The 12,413-nt window shown below is 41.9% G+C and overlaps 1 non-coding gene across 1 annotated transcript; it reads right to left on the bottom strand.

Moving 5' to 3' along the window:
- Positions 1 to 10,907: 10,907 nt before the first annotated feature.
- On the bottom strand, positions 10,908 to 11,014 carry LOC119371579 (small nucleolar RNA R71). Its single transcript, XR_005179215.1, has one exon. It is a non-coding gene; the product is annotated as a small nucleolar RNA R71 (small nucleolar RNA).
- Between the last annotated feature and the right edge of the window lie 1,399 nt (positions 11,015 to 12,413).

Genomic DNA, 12,413 nt, shown 5'->3' with positions numbered 1-12,413 from the left:
TGAGTTTCCAAAATGGCCTCCGGTCCGGCCGGACTGTTTGCACAGTTGCTGTAGCAAAGTCAAAGTTACTGTAAAAAAGTCAAATTTACTATAGCAAAGTCAAATTCACTGTAGAAAATTTTATTATTCACAGTCCGGGAAAACTGGCTTTTTGAGCCTCAAAATTTGAGTATTCACAGTTGCCCCCCACTGCCGACCATAAAAATGATTTATGGGAGTCGGTGGTTGTCTGAAACGCAAATTTTGAGGATGTTGCCTCTTAGAGGACTTGAAAAAAATGTTTTGCCTCTTAATGAGGGCTTGAAAAGAGATTTTGCCTCTAAGAGGACTTGAAAAGATGTTTTGCCTCTTAATGAGGGCTTCAAATGAGATTTTGATGTTTTGCCTCTTAATGAGGGCTTGAAAAGAGATGTTGCCTCTTAGAGGACTTGAAAAAATGTTTTGCCTCTTAATGAGGGCTTGAAATGAGATTTTGCCTCTTAGAGGACTTGAAATGATGTTTTGCCTCTTAATGAGGGCTTGAAAAGAGATTTTGCCTCTTAGAGGACTTGAAAAGATGCTTTGCCTCTTAGAGGACTTGAAAAGATGTTTTGTTTTATTTTTGTTTTTTCTTTGAGAACCAAGGGTCCACCTAAAGTCGAAATGATCAAATGGCTTGGTTTTGGATGAAAAATGGTTGGCTATTGGTTAGGGTTTCCCCCTAGGTTTTATGTAAAAAAAGGTCGACGATAGTTGGGTTTCACCCTGGGTTGTGTATGTTAACACTTGCCCCTGAATCCGACCTGGAGGATTTCGCCCCCTGTTTGATGCCTTTATTAGCTGAAATAGAATTTCTTCTTAATGAAAGACTAGAAATTCCGTGATTACTTCTGTGATGGGAGAATGGTGAAGGTTCTTATCACTTCTTGCCCCCAGAATGGTGCTGACCATGGAATACTTCAAAACATTGGTGTTGTACTTGTCCAATCGATTGAGGAATCAAAGAGAACAAAGCCACTTATATGACTCGAGGAAACAGACAATGTTGATGACATCGCTCGTCTGAAATGATCGAAGAAACGATGGTTCGAGTGGAGACGAGGTATTAAAGAATTACCTCTCAACGATTATGTTTGACATTTTTAGGGTTATTTTGGAAACTCCGGGGATTGAATTGACATTTTCCTTTCTCTGTCTCTTGGAATGACTCAAATAGTGATGAACTTTTGAGAGTGACTCGATTTTTGTGACTCGTTGTGGAATGACCACTGGTGATGGAGACTTGACTCATTGGAGACTCGATTTAGAGACTCAAATTTTTCTTGTAGTGAAATTTGACTCGAAGGAACTCAGTGATTCCTGAAAAAAAATGATTTATATACTCCCAAGGAGACCTTTGAAAGCACTTTTTTTTTTTTTCGCCTTAACTTTTGCCTAGTAGCCGCCCTTTCGGGTTTTCGACTCTAGCAGGCTCTTTGCCCTAACTTTTGCCTAGACCGCCCTTTCGGGTTTTCAGCCTAGCGGGCTTAATTCTTGCCTGAAGCCGCCCTTCCGGGTTTTCAACTCCAGCTTTTATTTTTCTTTTCTTCTCTTTTTTTTTTTTTTATTTTTTGTATTATATTGGCAAAGAGAAAATGCTTTTTATGATGCAAACTTATGTTTGTGACCGCGCCTTTGTGGCTGCCTACGTATCTCCAAGAACTCTTCGGGGGATGGGGAGAATCAGGTCTTTCGTAGTTCCTCCCGGGATGCGAACTTCGTGCTCGGCTGGTGCGGAATTCATCTCCGGCTTGATGTTAGTGCGGAATTCCTTTCCGGCTTGGTGCGGAATTTATTTCCGACTTGCTGTTGGGGCAAAATTCAATTCCGCCTTAATGCTGATTGTGGAATTCATTTCCGATTTGATTTCTTCGCGGGATTTCTTCCCAGCTTGATGTCTTTGCGGGATTCCTTCCCGATCGGATGTCTTTGCAGGATTCCTTCCCGACTTGATGTTGATGCAGAATTCATTTCTGACGTGATTTCTTCGCGGGATTCCTTCCCGGCTTGATGTCTTTGCGGGATTCCTTCCCGGCTGGATGTTAATGCAGAATTCATTTCTGACTTGATTTCTTCGTGGGGTTTCTTCCCGACTTGATGTTGATGCAGAATTCATTTCTGACTTGATTTCTTCGCGGGGTTTCTTCCCGACTTGATGTTGATGCAGAATTCATTTCTGGCTTGATGTTGATGCAGAATTCATTTCTGACTTGATTTCTTCGTGGGATTTCTTCCCGACTTGATGTCTTTACGGGATTCATTCCCGACTTTGATGTTGATGCAGAATTAATTTCTGACTTGATTTCTTCGCGGGTTTCCTTCCCGGCTTGATGTCTTTGCAAGATTCCTTCCCGACTTGATGTTCACGCAGAATTCATTTCTGACTTGATTTCTTCGCGGGTTTCCTTCCCGGCTTGATGTCTTTACGGGATTCATTCCCGACTTGATGTTGTTGAATCAACTTATTGACTTGAGCTCGTATAATAGTGATGATCCTAGGCGAATCTGACTTTGTTGTTGTAGTGGTTGCACCACTGGTTGACGGAAATATGACTTGTATTCATCACAAAGAGTTTTGAATACCCACATTGTGGTGGTAACTTGAGTGACTTGAGTGTTGAAGAAGCTTTTATGCTTTGAGTTTGTGGCTTCGCCATGTTTGAATTCTTGAGGTTAATTTGATTCCTTTTCTTGAACTTTATCTTCCTCTAAATTTGAAACTTATTTCCTCAATGGTTCTCCTCTCCATAAGGAATTTTGAGGAGACTCTTCCTTTTCCTTATTTTGGGAAATGATCCTTGTTTATAAGGACAGTTGTACTTGTGCCATGCTTGGCGCTTGATTTTCAAGGTGTTTGTTGTCATCCAATTTGTGGAAATGACTGCTTCTTTAACTTGCTTTTTCAAAATCTGAGCAGCCGCTTGGTCTTTGTCCTTATGGCTGAAATGATTTGTCATCTACCCTTGATGGGCTTGAATTTAACGGAGAGCTTGCAGTTGACCTGTTTTTGACAACTTGATTTCCTGTAGCTTTGTCCTTGATTTCTTTCTTTTGTGCAGAAATTCCCTTTGCCCATTTTTTTTTTCTTTAGCTTGTTTGGAAGCAGCCTCTCCATAAAGAATTTCGAGGCAACTTGATTCTGAGATGACTTGAGTAGTGTATGGATGGCATTGCGACTTCATGCAGACCCACCATAACTTCTTTATTCTGTCGCTTTCAAGCTCAGAATTCAAACACCTCTTTGTCGGAGCATCTTCCATTCTTGGGTTTTCGGAGAAACCATTCTGGCCCTAACCCCTTCAATCGGCTTTGCCTCGGTACTGCTTGAAGTCTTGCGTACCCTTTGCTGGATCCTTTCCATGATTACCCTTCAAAACTTCCCCTTTGATGGTGCTTCTTAGGATGCCCCCCAGCTTTAATTGATGCAGAGCAAATGAAAGGATGAATGCATTTTTCTTTGCCAATTTTTATTATCTTTTTTTTTTGTCATCATTTTTTTTTCAATTTTTTTTATTATTATTTTTTTTTGATTTTTTTTTTTGTGCTTTCACAGGAAAGAATATGGAAAGAGTATAAACATGATTGGAACGTAAACTGATCCCTTTTTATTGAGAAGACAAAATTTGTGTACAAAAGACACTTAGATTTACAAATTTGAATTGAATGAAGACTTGAATGGAAATGAAAATGAAAAGAAAAAGAACTAGACCCTAAAAGATAGACTCTAGGTGGACTGTGATGGACTAGGATTGAATTGATTATAGTGACTTTGTTCTTCTCGATGCTTCAATCGATCAGACATGTTGTTGTTGGTCTTGAACAATTCCTTTATTCTTTTGGAGGTTTGATATCAATCTTCTCAGACACAAACTTCATTCATTTCTAAGAAAAGTTCGAAAGGATCGAACGATTCTTGTTCAGCAAATTTTTTTTTTTTTTTTGCATTAATCCCATGGTTAGGCAAGGGATTGGTTGATGTCCAGCTTGCTTTTGGGGATGATGGACCCATTGTCAACTAGGTCTTGTAGACGGTTTTTCAAAGTCCAGCATGATTCGGTCTTATGCCCATGTCCTTGATGGTACTCACAGTATTCATTGGCTTTGAAATTCCGAGGCAGGGGGTTTGGTAATGGCCTTGCTTCTAAGGGCTTTAGTAAATTTGCTTTCACTGCTTCTCGGAACACCAAAAGGATTGGCATGCCGAGATCGGTATATTGCCTCCTTGGCTGATTGTTTCCCAAATTCCCAACACGTAAAGGATTCGTGGGGATTATACTGGCTATTTCATTTGTCTCACTGGTCCCAGCACAATTCTGCTTCTTGTATGAGTCTTCTTTGAGTTGACCCAATTGAATTAAGTCTTCCACCTTAGTTGCAGTCGCAATGAGCGATTGGAACGTAGGCAAGTACTGTGTTTGAAGTTGTGACTGGTAGACAGGCAGTAAATTCTTGATTATTATGTCAACTTGTTCCTGTTCAGAGGGTCGGTTGATCATTTGAGCAGCTTTGGCTCTCCACCTCGAAAGGAACGAGGAGAAGGGTTCATTGCTCTTTTGTTTAGTGGTTTCCAGCTCCCTCCGGGTAACATCCACTTCGATATTATAATGGTACTGCATGTTGAAAGCATTGCATATGTCCTCCCAATTCTTCATTTTGGAACGATCCAAGCTTACAAACCATCTTAATGCAGCACTAGTCAAAGATTGCTGAAACAACTGAGCAAGGAGCTCGCTGTTCAGGCCAAACGGGTTGGGGGCACCCACATACATTTTCAGGTGCGTTTTGGGACAAGTGGTTCCGTCAAACTTATCCATGTTGGGCATTTTGAATTTTGTTGGCAGTCTCGCTTCGGGGAACAAAGACAAGGAGTCCATGTCCACCACTTCCTTATGTGTCTTGAGGGCAGTAATAGACCTTTCCAACAGTTCTAATTTTTCTCTCATTTTCTGAGCTTCCAGCTCAGAAGCAGTTCTGAAGGGCATGTCATCCAGGTTAAGGGTAGGGTTTGTCGGTTCAGTAGCAGAACCCTGATTGGAGGTAGCAGTTCCACTTCCCCCAGCGAAAGCCCCATTTCCATTACCACCACCTAGTTCAGCTATTAGGGCAGTCCTCTGGGCAGCCAATGCTTCATTCATTCTAGCCTCCATTCTAGCTTCCATTTGTTCAATGAGGTTTTGGATGTCAGACAGTGATGCCATTGGTGCAGTTGGGGTTGTTGGACTTGTAGGTGAGAGCTCAGTTGGTGTTTCGGGTATAGGTGGTCTTTGGAGGGGTACCTGTGAAAGGACATAGTCAAAATGATTAGACTATCCTATATAAGGTGTGAGATAGTGTGTGAGACAGGGTAGTGTATGGGTAAGGTATTTGGACTTAACCCTTGTGATGTGGGGTGGTATGACCCTGTGTGGTAGGGTAATGTTGGTATGCTAGGACACCTAGGATAGGATCCAATGGGATGCGATATGTAAGGTAGAGTGCTTAGGGTTGGACACCTCGACTTTTCGAAAGGCCCTAAGTTCTCAAAGAAGATTTTTTTTTTTGGGCCTTTATGGCCAAAAGGTGAACTTTTGGGCCTTTGTGGCCAAATTGGGCATTTTTGAGCCTTTGGGGCCAAATTGAGAATTTTTGGGCCTTTGGGGCCAAATCGGAAATTTTGGGCCTTCGGGGCCAAATTAGGAATTTTTTGGGCCTTAGGGGCCGAGATGTGAATTTTTGGGCCTTCGAGGCCAAATTGGAAAATTTTGGGCCTTAGGGGCAAAATTGGGAATTTTCGGGCCTTCGGGGCCAAGATGTGAATTTTTGGGCCTTTGGGGCCAAATTAGGAATTTTTGGGCCTTACGGGCCAAATTAGGAATTTTTGGGCCTTCGGGGCCAAATCGGGAATTTTTGGGCCTTAGGGGCCAAATCGGGAATTTTTGGGCCTTAGGGGCCAAATTAGGAATTTTTTGGGCCTTAGGGGCCGAGATGTGAATTTTTGGGCCTTCGAGCCCAAATTGGAAAATTTTGGGCCTTCGAGGCCAAATTGGAAATTTTCGGGCCTTCGGGGCCAAGATGTGAATTTTCGGGCCTTTGGGGCCAAATTAGGAATTTTTGGGCCTTACGGGCCAAATTAGGAATTTTTGGGCCTTACGGGCCGAGATTTGAATTTTTGGGCCTTATGGGCCAAATTTGGGAATTTTTGGGCCTTTGGGGCCAAATTAGGAATTTTCGGGCCTTCGGGGCCAAATTAGGAATTTTTTGGGCCTTAGGGGCCGAGATGTGAATTTTTGGGCCTTCGAGGCCAAATTGGAAAATTTTGGGCCTTAGGGGCCAAGTTAGGAATTTTCGAGCCTTCGGGGTCAAATTGTGAATTTTCGGGCCTTTGGGGCCAAATTAGGAATTTTTGGGCCTTATGGGCCAAATTAGGAATTTTTGGGCCTTACGGGCCGAGATTTGAATTTTTGGGCCTTATGGGCCAAATTTGGGAAATTTTGGGCCTTTGGGGCCAAATTAGGAATTTTCGGGCCTTCGGAGCCAAATTAGGAATTTTGGAGCCTTACGGGCCGAGATTTGATTTTTTGGGCCTTCGAGGCCAAATTGGAAATTTTTTAGGCCTTCGGGGCCAAATCGAGAATTTTTGGGCCTTCGGGGCCAAATTGAGAATTTTTGGGGCCTTTGGGGCCAAAATGGGAATTTTTGGGCCTTTGTGGCCAAATTGGAAAATTTTGGACTAAAATGTAATTTTCTAGGTCTCAGGGACCAAATGTAATTTTCTAGGTCTCAGGGACCGAAATGTGATTTTTCAGGTCTTAGGGACCAAAATGTGATTTTTCAGCTTTGAAATGGAACGAGTTTTTTTTTTTGTGAAGCATGGGATGAATGCGTGAATGCGCACTACATCACGTCATAATCTGTTTAATGATATGATTCACATCATTGGGTGCATACAGTCCTAAAGGATAGGTTCTATAGGCTATGACACAAATAGAGAATCGAATTATTAAAGGACCCTTGAACCTTGAGTAAGGATATACCTAACCACATGTGAAACAAAGAGTTTCGCATAGGTCCAACGGTACGCATACTCATGGGCCACCCCCAAAAGGATTAGGGATGGTTTGCGGTAACAGGAAGGACGCTTTGGCTGTCCGTCGGCATAATCAAAGAGACCTGCCGATCAGCGCTACTTGCTATCCAGACTCAGAAGTTTGAACAGAGAGAGAAGAAATTCATTTGAAATTCATTTTTTTATGCAATGGAGAAAAGGATTCTCAATCGTGCAAATAAATCAACAAGTTTTAATGTCTTAATCACATTTTTCAATTAAGTCCGGATTTATCAAGTATTCTTAAGGAAAGAACACTTGATTCGTATTAGGGTACCCTGCAAAACAAAGCATAATAAAATAATGCCTTAAAGAAAGGCCGGTTAGTTTTCACAACAATTGTAGTCCACTTTATGCAAATTAATTACATAAATCCCCAGCAGAGTCGCCAAACTGTGAACCCCTCCCCCAAATATCATATGCATATGGATGCATGTGACTAAGGACAGAAATGCACGTGAATGTAGGAGTCGCCACCTTGTTTAATTATTTTAGGGTAAACTAGGAAAAAACCCTAAGTGACTCCAATTTTAATTAACCTGGTTACTAGATTAATTATCCCAATGTTTAAAGCACAGTCTGCGAACCCGAGATGGATCCCGAGACTATGTCATGCTGATGAACTAACCGATGAATGAATGCTTTGCAAGGTGAATGATGTAATTGGACCAAATGAAATGTTTATGTGATTTTGACTTGCCACCCGGGGTGAAATCCCGAACGTGCCTACGTACTTCCGTTTGAATGAAAGATCAAAGTCAACGTAGTTCGATAGGCCTTCTTTGAAGGGCTTTGAAGGTGTATGCTTAATGCATGAGTGTGTGTATGCTTCGTGCATGTTTGTGTATGCTTTGTGCATGAGTGTGTGTATGCTTTGTGCATTTTGTTTAGGCATTTTGCCAAAGGATCGATTGATTCGATTAGGCGTTCGTCGCCAAAAATGTTGGTTTTAAGGCATTTGTGCCAAAAATGGTTGTCGGGCAATTTGTCGCCAAAGTCGTTGATTTTAAGGCTCTTAGCCAAAATGGTTGATTTAGGCAATCTATTTGCCAAAATGATGTGATTGGGCGATTGTCGCCAAAATGATTGATTTTAAGGCTTTTAGCCAAAATGTGTTGATTTAAACAATCTATTTACCGAAAGTGTTGATTGGGCGATTGTCGCCAAAATGATTGATTTTAAGACCTTTGGCCAAAAAGTGTTGATTTAAGCAATTCGTTTGCTAAAATGTGTAATTTAGGCGATCGTCGCCAAAATGGTTGATTTTAGGCCTTTGGCCGAAAATTGGTTCATTTTAAGGCATTTTACCAAAAATGTCGATTTTATGGCTTTGAGCCGAAAATGTGTTGTTTTAGGCAATTAGTTTGCCAAAATGTGCGATTTAGGCTTTAATGCCACGATTATCGATTAATCGGGCGTTCGAGCTTAATCACCATTTATTGTTGAAACGTGATTGATTAAGGCTTTTAGTCACAATTATTGATTAATTGGACTTAAGCCAGATTTGTTCGAAATAAGGCAATTGAACCGTAGTTATTAATTAACTAGGCTCTTTTAGCCAATATTGTCGGATTTAAGGCTTTAATACCACGATTATTGATTAACCGGGCATTTAAGCTTAATCAAATTAAATAAGGCAGTTTATTTACCAAAAAATAATGACGTGGATGCATTTATGCAATTGTAGAATTATTAAGAGTAGAAGAGAAATATGCATGAAGTGCTAAAATTAAATAGGCAGAGTTTTGTTTACATACCTGATTTAATCGACGACCGCTTCTTAATTCCAGATTAAGCTCCTCGCTTAGGAAATATTAATTAATTTTAATTTATTTAATTTTAATGTCCAAATATCACAATAAAAATGCAATAAAAATTAAATTAAATGCAAAAAGCGGTAAAGAAAACGCAAGGAGCGTGAGAGGGGGAAGGATTCGCCCGTCAACACGGACAGAGGTGCCAAAATGGTCTGAAAATGGCCTATTTATAGGCCATTTTCGGGTCCCCGGCGGTAGCTACCGCCTGTCTCGGCAGTAGCTGCCGCCGAAGGAGCTGGGTGGCAGCTGTCGCCCGGCTCGGCGGTAGGCACCGCCTGGGAGGGCGGTGGCTATCGCCCTGTCGGTGGGGCGACAGGCCCCGCCCGCGCGGGGCGACAGGCCCCGCGCGCGCTGGCGGCAGGGCTCGCCCAGGGGGTGGGGGGCCAAGCCTCGCCCGCGCGGGGCGACAGGCCCCCGCGCGCGTTGGCGGTAGGCCTCGCCCGCGCGGGGCGAGAGGCCTCGCCCGCGCGGGGCGCAGGCCCCGCGCGCGCTTGGCGCCAGGCCTCGCCCGCGCGGTGGGGCGGCAGCTACCGCCCAGTTTGGGCGGCTGCTGCCGCCAGGCCCGGCGGCCGACGCCGCCGTGGCCGGTGTGGCCACCGTGCCTCGCTCCGGGAGCCTTTTTGGGAGTTCCGAACCTCCAAAAAATTTTCCGGGACCTGTTCCGCGATCCTCGCGACATTCCGGACATTTTAAGTACCATATTGGCATACTTTCGGTGAGTTTCCAAAATGGCCTCCGGTCCGGCCGGACTGTTTGCAAAGTCAAATTTACTATAGCAAAGTCAAATTCACTGTAGAAAATTTTATTATTCACAGTCCGGGAAAACTGGCTTTTTGAGCCTCAAAATTTGAGTATTCACAGCTATTTAGTGGTGTCGTGATGAAGATGTTGGTTTTGGCATCAAGCATGACAAAGTCATAGAGTAACCTTGGTCACTCCTGCCGACACTACGACACATCCAGTAGATACTCCTGTCGACGCTACGACATTGGATTGTTTAGAGGACCAACCTCGTAGATTTGATTTTGGATCGATTTAGCTTTCAGTGATTTTTTTCATATTTTGTATAGTATATTACATTTACAATTACATTCTTACATTGTTATTGTGTTGTGATCTTGATGATAATGCTCATGATTGTAATGTAGATATATGTCAATTTTTGACAGTGGAAAAAAATTATGATTTTTAATATTATTAAATTTTTTTTTGCCTGTAATTATATTTTGCGACCGATTAGCGACCAAATTGCAACCAAAGTATAAGAAAAGAATTGGCGACTGATTTGCGACCAACACTTTTTGCGACCGATTTGCGACCGATTTGGACCGATTTGTCGGTCTCTGATTAGCGACCGATTGGTCGATCGCAAAAGTTGCGATCGATTAGTAAATCGGTCGCAAAATGATTTGCGACCAGCACTTTTGCGACCGACTAGTGTCCTTTGCAAATCGGTCGCTAATTCCATTTAGCGACCGATTTCTCATAATTTGCGACCGATCGGTCGGTCGCAATTTCGCGTTTTTTTTTGTAGTGAACAATCAAACATGGACGGAATCAATCCTCCACCATAGAACATACCTCTTGCTATTAATCCTCAGATTAGGCATTAGCCTAATGTCCGCACATTGCGAGATTATACCACGCCTTCTCTTAATGGAGCTACCTCTAGTATTACTAGACCAAGAGTGGAAGCAAATAACTTTGAAATTAAACCAGCAATTATTCAGATGCTTTCCACTTCTATTCAATATGGAGGGCTCCCTAGTGAAGATCCTAACGCTCACATCACAAATCTCCTGGAGATTTGTGATACTTTTAAACAAAATGGTGTTTCTGAAGATGCCATTAAATTAAGACTCTTTCCTTTTACTCTAAGGGACAAAGCACGATCATGGTTACAATCTTGTTCCGCTGGAAGTTTTACAACTGGGGAAGAGTTAGCCCAGAAATTTTTGGCTAAATTCTTTCCATCTTCTAAAACAACAAAATTGAGAAATGAGATCATGACCTTCATTCATCATGATCAAGAAAGCTTGTACGAAGCTTGGGAAAGATTTAAAGATTTATTGAGAAAATGTCCTCATCATAGTCTACCCAAATGGTTACAAGTCCAAACTTTCTATAATGCTTTGTCACCTAACATTAAGATTACTCTCGATGCAGCTGTAGGAGGGTCTTTTGAAAGAAAGGAAATCGATGAGGCATACGATTTGATAGAAGAAATGGCAAGTAACAGCCATTATCAAAGCAGTTTTGAAAGGAGAAAAACTGCAGGGATCTATGAAATCGATGCCATCACTGCACTCAATGCAAAGGTAGACATCATGGTAAGAAAGCTAGACTTACTAACCACTAAATCTGTGAACTCCATCATGCAAACTTGTGATAGATGCAACGAACCACATGAAAGTGGAGAATGCATGCTAGATTCTGTAATTCCACAGACTTTAGAGCAAGTGAACTACGTGATGAACCAAGGGAGGAGGAATTACCCATATTCAAATCTTTACGATAACAGGTTGAGAAATCATCCAAATCTTTCATATGGTAATTCTAAAAACACCTTGAATGCACCACCAGGTTTTTTGCCTCTGGAGAAAAAGTCTCATGATGATCTCCTCACTGCTCTTTCAAAATCACACATGGATTTTATGAATGAAATGAGAGAACACAATAAAATCCAACAAGCCGTGATAAGAAATCTAGAGATCCAAATGGGATAGTTTGCAAATATGATGGCAGCTCAACCTCAAGGTACGTTACCTAGTAACACTGAGAAAAATCCTAAAGAACAGGTACAAGCCATCACCTTGAGAAGTGGCAGAGAGTTGGAGGACAAGCCCAGAAAGGAGAAAGAGAAGGAAGAAGAGAGAAAGGCACCTATCATTGATCTAGTAGAAAAGGAAGAAGTAAAACCTTATGTTCCACCTGTTCCATTTCCACAAAGGTTAAAGAAAATGCAGGATGATAAGAGCTTCATGAAATTTCTTGACGTCTTCAAGAAGCTTCAAATAAACATTCCTTTTGCTGAAGCTCTTGCTCAGATGCCCAGTTATGCAAAATTCTTGAAGGAAATCCTGAGCAAGAAAAGAAGGATTGATGATCAGGGGATGGTAATGCTAACAGAGGAATGCAGTGCAGTCATCCAAAATAAATTGCCTCCTAAACTTAAGGATCCAGGGAGTTTTTCTATTCCTTGTAATATTGGCAATTTAAATTTTGAAAAGGCTTTAGCCGATTTAGGAGCTAGCATAAATCTTATGTCTTATGAAGTTTTTAAAATGCTAGGTATGAGAGAGCTTAAGCCAATGAGGATGTCTCTACAATTGGCCGATCGATCGATAAAATAGCCTAAGGGAATTGTAGAAGACGTACTTGTCAAGGTTGGAAAATTTATTTTTCCCGTTGATTTTGTTATCCTTGACATTGATGAAGGAAGAGAGGGATCATTGATCCTTGGACGACCATTTCTTGCAACTGCAAGAGCACTT

The sequence above is a fragment of the Jatropha curcas genome, chromosome 7 (genome assembly GCF_041381405.1).
Source record: "Jatropha curcas cultivar XTBG-Jc1 chromosome 7, XTBG_Jcur_1.0, whole genome shotgun sequence".
Classification (NCBI taxonomy): Eukaryota; Viridiplantae; Streptophyta; class Magnoliopsida; order Malpighiales; family Euphorbiaceae; genus Jatropha; species Jatropha curcas.
Note: the sequence above shows the minus strand (reverse complement) of the source record. Positions and strands in the feature narration are given on the sequence as shown.